The sequence below is a fragment of the Rutidosis leptorrhynchoides genome, chromosome 7 (genome assembly GCF_046630445.1).
Source record: "Rutidosis leptorrhynchoides isolate AG116_Rl617_1_P2 chromosome 7, CSIRO_AGI_Rlap_v1, whole genome shotgun sequence".
NCBI classification, from domain to species: Eukaryota; Viridiplantae; Streptophyta; class Magnoliopsida; order Asterales; family Asteraceae; genus Rutidosis; species Rutidosis leptorrhynchoides.
The window spans coordinates 156,138,797-156,149,289 of record NC_092339.1 but is presented as its reverse complement, the minus strand read 5'-3'; the positions used below and the strand labels follow the sequence as shown (position 1 = coordinate 156,149,289).

The window sequence follows — 10,493 nt, the reverse complement described above, 5'->3', positions numbered from 1 at the left end:
ATCCACATCCAATCATAAGAGATAATATTGATTGTCATTTTATTCTAAAAGTGTAAATTAAAATATAAATTTAGAATTTGTTTTCTTCTGTCTAGCTTTTATACCTTCTCGTGCTCAATTCAAAATTATTTAATTTTAATAATTAAAATAATTATTAATAAGATTTAATAATAATAATTAATTAATACGATTTAATAATAATAGTTATTAATAAGATTTAATTTTAATTCAAAATTATTTAAATTAATGACATCACCCACCATGCTTAGATTTTTTTTTTTGGATTTTTGATTTTTTCTTAACAAAGGAATTAGCCTAATAATGACATCATCATTTTAGAATTTTAATAGAAACTATAGATAAGTATTATTAATAAATGTATTAATAATAATAATAATAATAATAATAATAATAATTTTCTTTATAATATTAATACTAATTTCCTATTATATATTTGTATATAACCGCGTATCTATCTATATCTGTATATATCTGTATCTATTTTTATATCTTGTATGTGTATATTTTATATATATTTATATAATTATATTTATAGATAAATCTTAAATACAACAACAATAATAATACAATTACTAGTAATAATAATTATAATAATACTAATAACTAATGATAATAATATAAGATGATAACACTAATATTATTATTGATAAAGCTACTAATTATTATTAATTATAAAGGAAATTTTAATATCTAATATTAATGCAAATAATAATTAAGATATAACAAATTATATGTATTTATGTATATACCTGTATCCGTATATTGAATATATATTTATATTTGTATATTAATTATATAAAGAAAAATAATAATATAAACATTAATATTAATATTTAATATTAATTTTATTATTAATAATGAAACTAACAATAATAATAATAATAGAATTAATAATGATAATAATATTAATAACAATACTTGTACATCTCAAGCTTCATATATTTTATATATTTCAATAATAATATTAATAATACAAATGTTAATATTAACATTTATAATGAAGGTTAGGTTAATAGTATAGCTTTTACATTTTTAATAAACTTATTATCTTACATATTATTTTACTTATTTGTTATTATTTCAAATTATTATATATATACCTCCATTTATATATATATATATATATATATATATATATATATATATATATATATATATATATATATATATATATATATATATATATATATATATATATATATATATATATATATATATATATATATATAGTGTGTGTGTGTGTGTGTATGTATATATTAATTTGTAACCAATAGTTCGTGAATCGTCGGTAATTGTCAAAGGTTAACTGAATCCATATAAATAGTTCAAAAATTTTAAGACGCAACATAACACACTTTGCTTATCGTGTCGAATTCATATAAAGATTAAGTTTAAATTTGGTCAAAAATTTTCGGGTCGTCACATTTGTGGCATTTCCTCATCTTCAACCTCAACATCTTGTTGAACCGGGCGTTTACCTCTACCCTTAATTCCAATACTCTTTTGCCTTTTTGCTCCGCTTGCCGAGCCACCGTGTGACTTTGTTGGTACGTTAGTCTACAAGACAAGACAACAAGAGAAAAAAAATGTGGAAAGATAAAAGTTAGCACATAAACAATTTACTTTCAAAGTCCAATCATAATTTCCAAGTTGATTTCAAAGATTCACAATTCATCATGCAAAACATGCACTTGTATATTATACATGAATAAAACAATTGCATTTAGACATGGTCAATATGTGAAATCAAACAAGACAAGCGATTTGGTGAAATTTCAAGCTTTACATAAAGTTGTAACATTTAGCTCATGCAAGTAATTATAAATCATGTGTAGTATCATAAACTAAACATGCATTATATTCAACTAGTAAGCTCATCTTAGTTAAACATGGTCAACATGAATCAATTGCAAAAAGTCAACACTAGTCAAAGCCTAATTAGTTTAAAATTCGACTAAGACGAGAGCATTCATCAAATTATATCAATTATTCATGTTACAGCATAAATATACTACAAACAAGCACATTATCATTAATCACATTGCTCAAATTGGTCAAACTCATTCAAAACCCTAGCTTATGAACCCTAATTTTCAATTTCAATTCATACAAGCATGAAAGATGGATTCAAAGCAAGATAATCATGGTAGACTAACAATTAAGCATCAACAATAACAATTAACACTCCAATTTGGCTCAAAATCAAAAACCTCCAAATTGGATGAACCTAAAATTTCAAAGTTGAAATCTATGTAACAAAACATGTAAATCAATAAACATCAATGTAGTCTAGATTCATCAACAATTTGGCCATAAACATCATAAATCAAGCATAATCTACGAATTAAGCATAAAGAGAAAAATGGCAAAAATCAATCAAATCATGTTAAAGAGTGAATTAAAATGATGGATTCTTACTTTTCCCATGTTAGATAATGTAGATATTCAAGAAAATTGATGGAATTTGAAGCCTTGGGTCGATTTAGGTCAATTAGGATAGATGCGCTGCTATTGGAAAGGAAATTGAAGTTGGGTGTGAAAAAAATGAAATTTTGGTCGTGCAGAATTCTTAAGTAGCAGATGCAAAAGCGCCGCTTTTCAAACAAGAGCGCCGCTCCTGACAAAAACAGAAGCGTCGCTTTTGAAGGAAAAGCGTCGCTCTAGGCGAACTAAAAGCACCGCTTTTGAAGACAAACGCGCCGTTCTTGGCTACTGCTCATTTTTTACACCAAATTGCATGTTAAAGTGTCACTCTTGTGAAAGAAGCGTCGCTCTTGTAAATGAAAAGAGCCGCTCCTAGGACAAAAGCGCCGCTTTCGTACCTGATTGTAATTTTTCCAAATTTAAGTCCATTTTGACCCATTCACAAACTATTTTTGATGTTTTTCGGCTTTACCCATATGCATGCAATATAAAAACATAAAAATACAACTAAGAAAAGGAATATCATACAATTCTAAATGGGATGCAATTAAAAGAAATTATAAACACAATTTTGGAAACTTTTTAACGAGTCTATCACCCGACTCCCATCCCCTTGAGATTTCAACTAATCCCGGGGTGGTAAACCTCCCTTCCCTTTGAACTAAGGGAAAAATTTTTGTTACCACCACCACTTAACATTGATATTAACCAATCATTCATTACCTTAGTTTCATTGATTAACTCCATAAGTTTTACTTTTTCATGTTTTGACAATTTTGACACTAGGCGTTTTCTCAAATGTTCATCCTTTTTGGATGAAGTCCGATGCACCCGCCCAAATAACTTTTGCATAGACTTGTCAACAACGTCATTTTGATTCTTTGCTTTACCTTGAATTCCCTTGGTTAATCCCCCACTACCTTTAATTAGTGAACCTACTTGCCATGTGCTTGCAACGCATTTCATACTAGCAACAACTTGTGGTGTGGTCAATGGTATTGATGGTGTTTTAACACGTTTGGTTTTTATGCTCATCCATTTCCCTTTATCCCGAAGAGTCAATTTCCCGGTCTTAAAGTCAAAGAAAGAGCCCGCGGTTGCCAAAAATGGCCTTCCCAAAATAAGGGGTACAACCGGGTCTTCCTTTATATCAACAATAACAAAGTCAATGGGAAATTCCATGTCCCCCACCTTAACAATTAAATCTTCGGCGATCCCCATACTAGAGTTAATTGATTGATCAATTAATTTGACTCCCATTGTAGTGGGTGAAAGATCACCTAGGCCTAGCCTTTTGTAATGGAATAGGGTATGAAGTAGATACTTGCTCCCGAATCGGCTAAAGATGTGAGCATCTCCGAACCGTTTACATTGCATAGGATAAGGAAAGGTCCGGGATCACCCATTTTCGATGGTAGGTTACATTTCTTCAAAATCCCATCACACTCCTTTTTCAAGAAAGCGGTGGATGCTTGCTCAACATCTCCCTTTTTGGCCATGAGTGCCTTCAAAAATTTCCCATAGTTGGGCATATTCTCAAGCACCTCCGCCAAGGGGAGTTTAACATAAATATTTTTGTTGTCGGATAAAGTTGACTTACAATCCACATCATTTAGATGTGTAGGATGTAGTGATTGAAGATGTGAGATCGGTGTCTCATTTTTCTCCTTAGTTGATGTGGTAGAAACCTCAAACTCATCCTTTTTTGCCTTTGTATTCGATAAAGCTTCGACCTTTTGCTCTTTATCAACCTTTCCCTATTGAGTTTGCTTAAAATCACCCTTTAACTCCTTGCATGTCGACTCGGTAGTCTCCATGGACATTACACTTTTAACTTGGTAGGGAATGAATGTTGCATCGTCCAAATCTTCCGAAAACTTGAATACCCCATAGTCAATAGTATCAATCTCTAATGCTTCATCGAAATCAAACTTGTCTCCTTCAATATCGAACTTGAAAGCTTGAGGATATTCGGATTGATCTTCTTCGGTTGAATCAATCGAGTTCACTTGAGCATAAGTATTGGTGGGATTTGATGAACTCGCTTGATTTTGGATTAGATTGGTAGTGTTGCTCTCGATAGGAATATCTCTCGTGTTATTTTGGTGGTTTTGTTGATTGTTTCGGTTGTTGTTGTAAGTATTCGGGTTGACTTGAGTGTTTGAAGGTAAGGTTCCTTGTGGTCTTTCGGCAACTTGGTTTGAAATTCTTCCAATGGTACTCTCAAGGTTTTGAAAGGAAGCTTCTTGGTTTTGGAGTTTTTGCTTTAAGAGCTCATTCTCTTTTATTAGAAAAGCGTCGGTTGATTCTACCTTCTTGATGTATTTTTGAATGATTTCTTCTAAGCTCTTCGAAGGTTAGGATTGTTGATTGTTTTGTTGAAGTTGTTCATTGTAACCTGGGTTATTTTGTGATTGACTATAACCTTGGTTGTTTTGATAATTTGAAATTGCTTGATTGTTATAAGGCTGGTTGTTGTAAGGTTGTTGGTTTTGGTATTGGAAGTTGTTATTTCGGTTTTGGATATAGTTGTTGTAACCTTGATTTCGATTTTGGTTCGTGAATCTGGGTGGTGTATTGGTTTGGTTGGTGAATGATACTTGTTTTTATTAGGATTGTAGTAGCTTTGGTTAGATGTTCCTCCCCGTTGGTAGTTTTGATTACTCACATAGTTCACATAAGCATCCGAATTCAAGGGAATATCATCTAGATTAACATGATTGCATTGAGTAATTTGAGGACAATTCTTTGTGAGATGTGGACCCTCGCACCGTTGACAACCTACTTGCATTGCAACTACCGTTTGTTGAATCTTCTTCAATTCTTTCCCAAATGTTTGAAATTGATTGTTTAAGCTTGCAAGCATCACTTGCCCATTTTCACTCTCGACTTGTGCTACATTCGTCCTTGCTAAATCTCGCGGTGAAGGTGCCCATTCATATGTGTTGATCGAGATATCCTCCAGCATAATTTCGACCGCATTTGGTGATTTGTACATAAATACCCCACCGGATGAAGAATCAAGATATCGCTTCGTTAACATATTACAACCCCGATAGAATGTGTTGATATACTCCTTCTTCGTCAAACCATGTGGTGGGCAAGCTCTTAGTAGATTCTTGAATCATACCCATGCATCATACAAACTCTCATCACCCCGTTGTGTGAACCCATTAATCTCCATTCTTAGCCGCTCTACTTATGATGGTGGAAAGAAATGATTGATAAACTCGTTTGTTAATTCTTGAAAAGACCTTATGGAATCGGATGGTAAACTTCGCATCCACGCTTTTGCATCTCATTGAAGTGTGAAGGGGAATTCCCTTAGTTTAAAAACGTCATCGGTGACGTTTTTGGTTTTGTAAATATCACAAAGATCATTAAAGTGTTGAATATGTTCGAACGGATTTTCATCTATCAACCCATGAAAGTATGTATCCTTGATCAACGTGAAAAAGTTACCCTCGATCTTCCAATTATCCGCTTCAATTGGTGATTTTGTAATAGCCGGTGCTATCATTGTTGGTGCAACTAATCTAGCATTCCACATTGGCGTGTCGTTTGGATCATTCAATAAGTCTTGATTAACCGGAGGACCAGTAGGATTGCCCTCTTCATCGTGAATTGGATTACCGTTTGGATCCATCTCTTCTAAACAAAATGGCAAAGCTTTGAAATTCTTTCTTAATACCCTTTCTTCTCTACGATTATAAACCCCGTGCACGTGTCTTTCCGAATCGAAAAATGGTTGTGTGAATTCTTGATCCTTGTGAGACCTTGTTTTCATACACCTAAGGCACCTATCCTTCAATCACAACACAAACACAAGCGGTTTTCCAAACAAAAATAATAATATAAAATGCGAAAAGTAACTTCCGTAAGGGTGAACCCCTACGAAAGGATCGAATATCGAACAATTAAAAGTTTAAATCAAATAAACAACTAAGCTAACCGCAATCCCCTGGTAGCGGCGCCAAGAAAGTGTGATGCATGTGTGACAATACATCTTTTACCCTCTAAATTTATACAAGATTCAAATATTACAAATAAGCACACACAACTAATGAGCACATAGAACCCGGTTATTATAGCACTTTGATGTAAGTATTCTTATCAATTTCGTCCGAAGACACGCGATGTAATTCGGTTATTTGAAACTATCAATTGTCCTAGGTTTTGTTTGATTGGGGGGGTTTCGATTGATATCAACTAACAACTAAAACTTGCACAATTAAACAAACCTAAATTTATCAATTAAACTAGTGACAAGAAACAAGTAGCGAAGTATTAAGACTAAAAACAAATTAACTAAGACGTGTTCACTTATCTAATCCTCTCTATGCTTGACTTGCTCCGTTTTGCCTATATTGCTATCTCATTAGTTGTCGAACTATTAAATGTTTAGCGTCACTACTAAACCCCAAATCAAATGATACTCCATGAATTCACATAAGCTTTATATCTTAAGATCAAGTTAAGCATGATTTGGTCATTGAGATTGAGCTTAGGTTAAAATCACTTAAAACCTCCAACTATCGAAATCACTTAAGACAATTGGCATTACTATGTTGACTAGAGGCCAATTGAAAACCAACCTAGATCAAGAAAACAATCACTTGCAATTCCTAAACTAGTTGTCTAGATAACCTAAGGTGTTGAAGCACATATTGATTCACTTCTCAAATCACTAAGAGAGCTACACAACATATGTAATCAAAGTCAAGCCTAAAACAAACTCATAGTAATGGATCTTCAGCCAACTCAACAACACATAATCATGTAATTCATTCAAACAACAATAATCAATTGATTTGGGGCAAACACTAGCATTAGAGATTCATAGATAAGCAAACACAAGAGATTTAGCCAAACATGGCTAAAGTTAAACTAATAATAAGCATAGAAATGTAAATCATCATCATCTTCAAGTTATTACAAGTAATTAATGCTAAATATGAAAAGTAAAGTGAAGATTACAACCCAAATTGCAAAGAAGATGAAGATCTAAGCTAAACAATGATGAATCTTGAGCTAGCTTCCTTGAATCTACCCTTAAACACCAATGGATGATGAAATTAGGGTTTAGTGTGTAAAATTCGGACCTTAAGCAGTTGCTCCAAAAGATGCATATAAAAAATGACCTAATCTCGTTCGTTTTATAGTGCTGAAAATCTGGGCTGAAAAAGCGTCAGGAGCGCCGCTTTTACTTCAAGAGCGGTGCTTTTGGCTTGGTGAGGAGCGACGCTTTTGAATCTGGAATGCCACTTTTGGCTCTGAACAGGGGCGACGCTTTTGTTGAGGAGCGACGCTTTTGGCTGATCAGAAGCGACGCTTTTGACATTTAGAACGACGATTTTGCTCACTGAAGAAAAATGGAGACAAATCGTGCATAATAGTGCCGCTTATCATTATGGAACGGCGCTTTTGGGCCTTCAGGAGTGGCGCTTTTGGAGCTGTTTCCTGCACTTGTCATTTTCTTAGCCAATTTTGCCCATGATTTGGTCAATTTTACACCAAATCAACTCCTTAGCCCTTAATTTACCAATTAGCTCAATAACACACTAAATAGGCTTCGAGATAGTCAAAAACTAAGCAAAGTGAGGTAGATATTGCGAGATAAATTATGTATAAATGGAGCGATATCAGATGCCGATGTTCTTATGCTGGCAGTAAGTTCATCGCCATCGTGCACCATCTCTCCATAATCTTCGGATCTAAAAATCATGGTTTCTTTTTCTTTTTCCCTTTTCACTATTGTCCTCTCGAAAATTTATCTTTGATTATCTTATTTCATGTAAATGAGGGCATTACATGATCTTAAGTGTGTGTGTGGGGGGGGGGGGGGAGATAAATCCTCGCGAACATTTGCCGCCAATTTGAAAATTTTATGAACTTTTTGAACAATTTTTGTTAAAAATAAGGAAGCAAAGTCTTCTAGGATTTTAAAAAAAAATCCAAATTGTAGGATGATTCAAGTCCATCCGTGAAGGAAGTTAAGTCTTCCGAATGCCGTTTTACTTGGTGTAGGAGACTTCCTAATCTACATCATTTTATACTGACATTGGCTAATGCATTATCTCACGATGTATTACACCGATATATCATACCGTGGGAAGAGGAGCCTTGAGCTTCAACCTGTGCCGTCTTCTTGATGAAGAGCAATGGCTTCGTGCTAGTGTTGCTAGACAACACACGCCATGGTCAAAAGTCGTGGTACCCTTTTTAAATACGGGAATGTAGTATCTGCTTCTTACATTTTCTTAAAATAGCATAAAAGTTAGATGCGTGGGAAGTGGGGTCCAAGGACCTTAAATAAATTTAAACAATTTCGGGAGAATCGAGTCCTCCCATGTCATTTTTAGGAAGTAAAGTCTTCCGAAGCTTTTAAGTAAAGTCTTACAAGTTAAGTGAGTTTCAAAAGACCAGTGCTTGAAAGTAAAGTCTTTCAGGTGTCGTGCACTAGATGACGACCCCCCCCCCCCCCCCCCCCCCCGCGAAAAACTTACACCCAAGGTAGTTGTCTTCCCCTCGCCTTCGAATCGGAGGGTAGTTCATCTTTGATGATATACTGGGTTGGCAATTACTCGTGGGTCGTTCCACAACCGGAATGGCTTGTATGCACACCACCTTTTGAGCACAAGATAATTGTTATCTCATCGCTTTCAAACCAGAAGGTAGTTTATCCTAGATAATATACTGGGGTAACAATTGTACGTGCAGCTGTCCCAAATCCGGGATGGCTTTGAAAGCACATAGCCTTAAAACCTAAAATTTCCATAAAACTCATTTTGTGTTAAAGCTTAACCAGTTTTTCCGTTCTTAAAATACAAAAATGGTTTTCTAAAGTTCTTATTTTCCGTAAGGAAAATTTTTCTTGGTTCCGCATGTGGTGTTCTTGATTCGGGGAACTGAAGCTTTTGGATAATCACGAGTTCAATTTTGGAAGATTGTATTTAGTTGAAGGCTTGAACCTTGCATTTGTTTTTGAAGACTACATGATATGGATTTATTGCTTTTGAAGGTGGTATCAGTATGTCATGATTATATACTTTTAGAAGACTTGTCCAAGTATGTTTGTTTCTACATTAGTTGATATTATTTGAAGATAGACTTGCTTGAGGACAAGCAAGGTTCAAATGTGGGGGATTTGATATCGTTCCAATTATACATATATTATATCGCGATATCAGTTTGGTTTAGTTATTATTTCACTAATATTTGAAGACTTTTGCGGATACTTGAAAGAAATTGATGATTTGAGCTCAAAAAGTCTTTGGTTAATGTTTTGGTTGATTCTGGCAAAGAATTAGCTTCATATAAGCTCAAGACAAGATAAAACGCGAAAATAATAAAGAATTCTGAAGCTGGAGCTGATCGCGGTCGCGATAGGGATGAATGCGGCCGTGATATCTTGGCAGAACTTGAAGATTTCGAAAACAGTCTAATCCTGGTCGCGATACCACAATCGCGGTCGTGATTAAAGAAGCCGATCGCGGTCGCGATCCCCCGATCCCGGCTGTGATCCAGGGTCGGTCTGGCCACTTTTTCCCTTACTATTTAAACACGGGGTTTTCACCCTAATTAGAGGATGCAGTTTTTAGGCTACGATTTGGTGGAGGTTTTGAAGACTTTTATCATTACTTTGAAGATTAGTTCATCTCTTAATTCCGTTTCATCATTTATTACTTTCGGTACTCGATTCATTCATTAATTTTATCATTGTAATCATGAATGCTTCTCGTTTTTATTACTTTGTTTCTTGCAACTTTAATATGCTAGGCTAAATATTTTGTGTGTTTACTTGAATTTGAAACTAGAGATATTGGATTGTTCTATCATATGGAATTAATGTCTTGTGATTTAAATTAATCGTGTTTAATTAAAGAACCATTGTTATGCATGTTCTATATTCATAATTCAATTACATAGATTGTTAATCACTTAATGTGAGTTAAATTGAGATGCAATTTATGCTTCAACACTTAGGTGATCTAGACAATTAGATAATTGATTTCAAGTGATTGTGTCATTAGTTTAATTGGTAATTG

At 34.0% G+C, this 10,493-nt stretch overlaps 1 non-coding gene across 1 annotated transcript; it reads left to right on the top strand.

Moving 5' to 3' along the window:
- Positions 1 to 5,531: 5,531 nt before the first annotated feature.
- LOC139860825 (small nucleolar RNA R71) lies at positions 5,532 to 5,638 on the top strand. Its single transcript, XR_011763440.1, has one exon. It is a non-coding gene; the product is annotated as a small nucleolar RNA R71 (small nucleolar RNA).
- Positions 5,639 to 10,493: the final 4,855 nt, after the last annotated feature.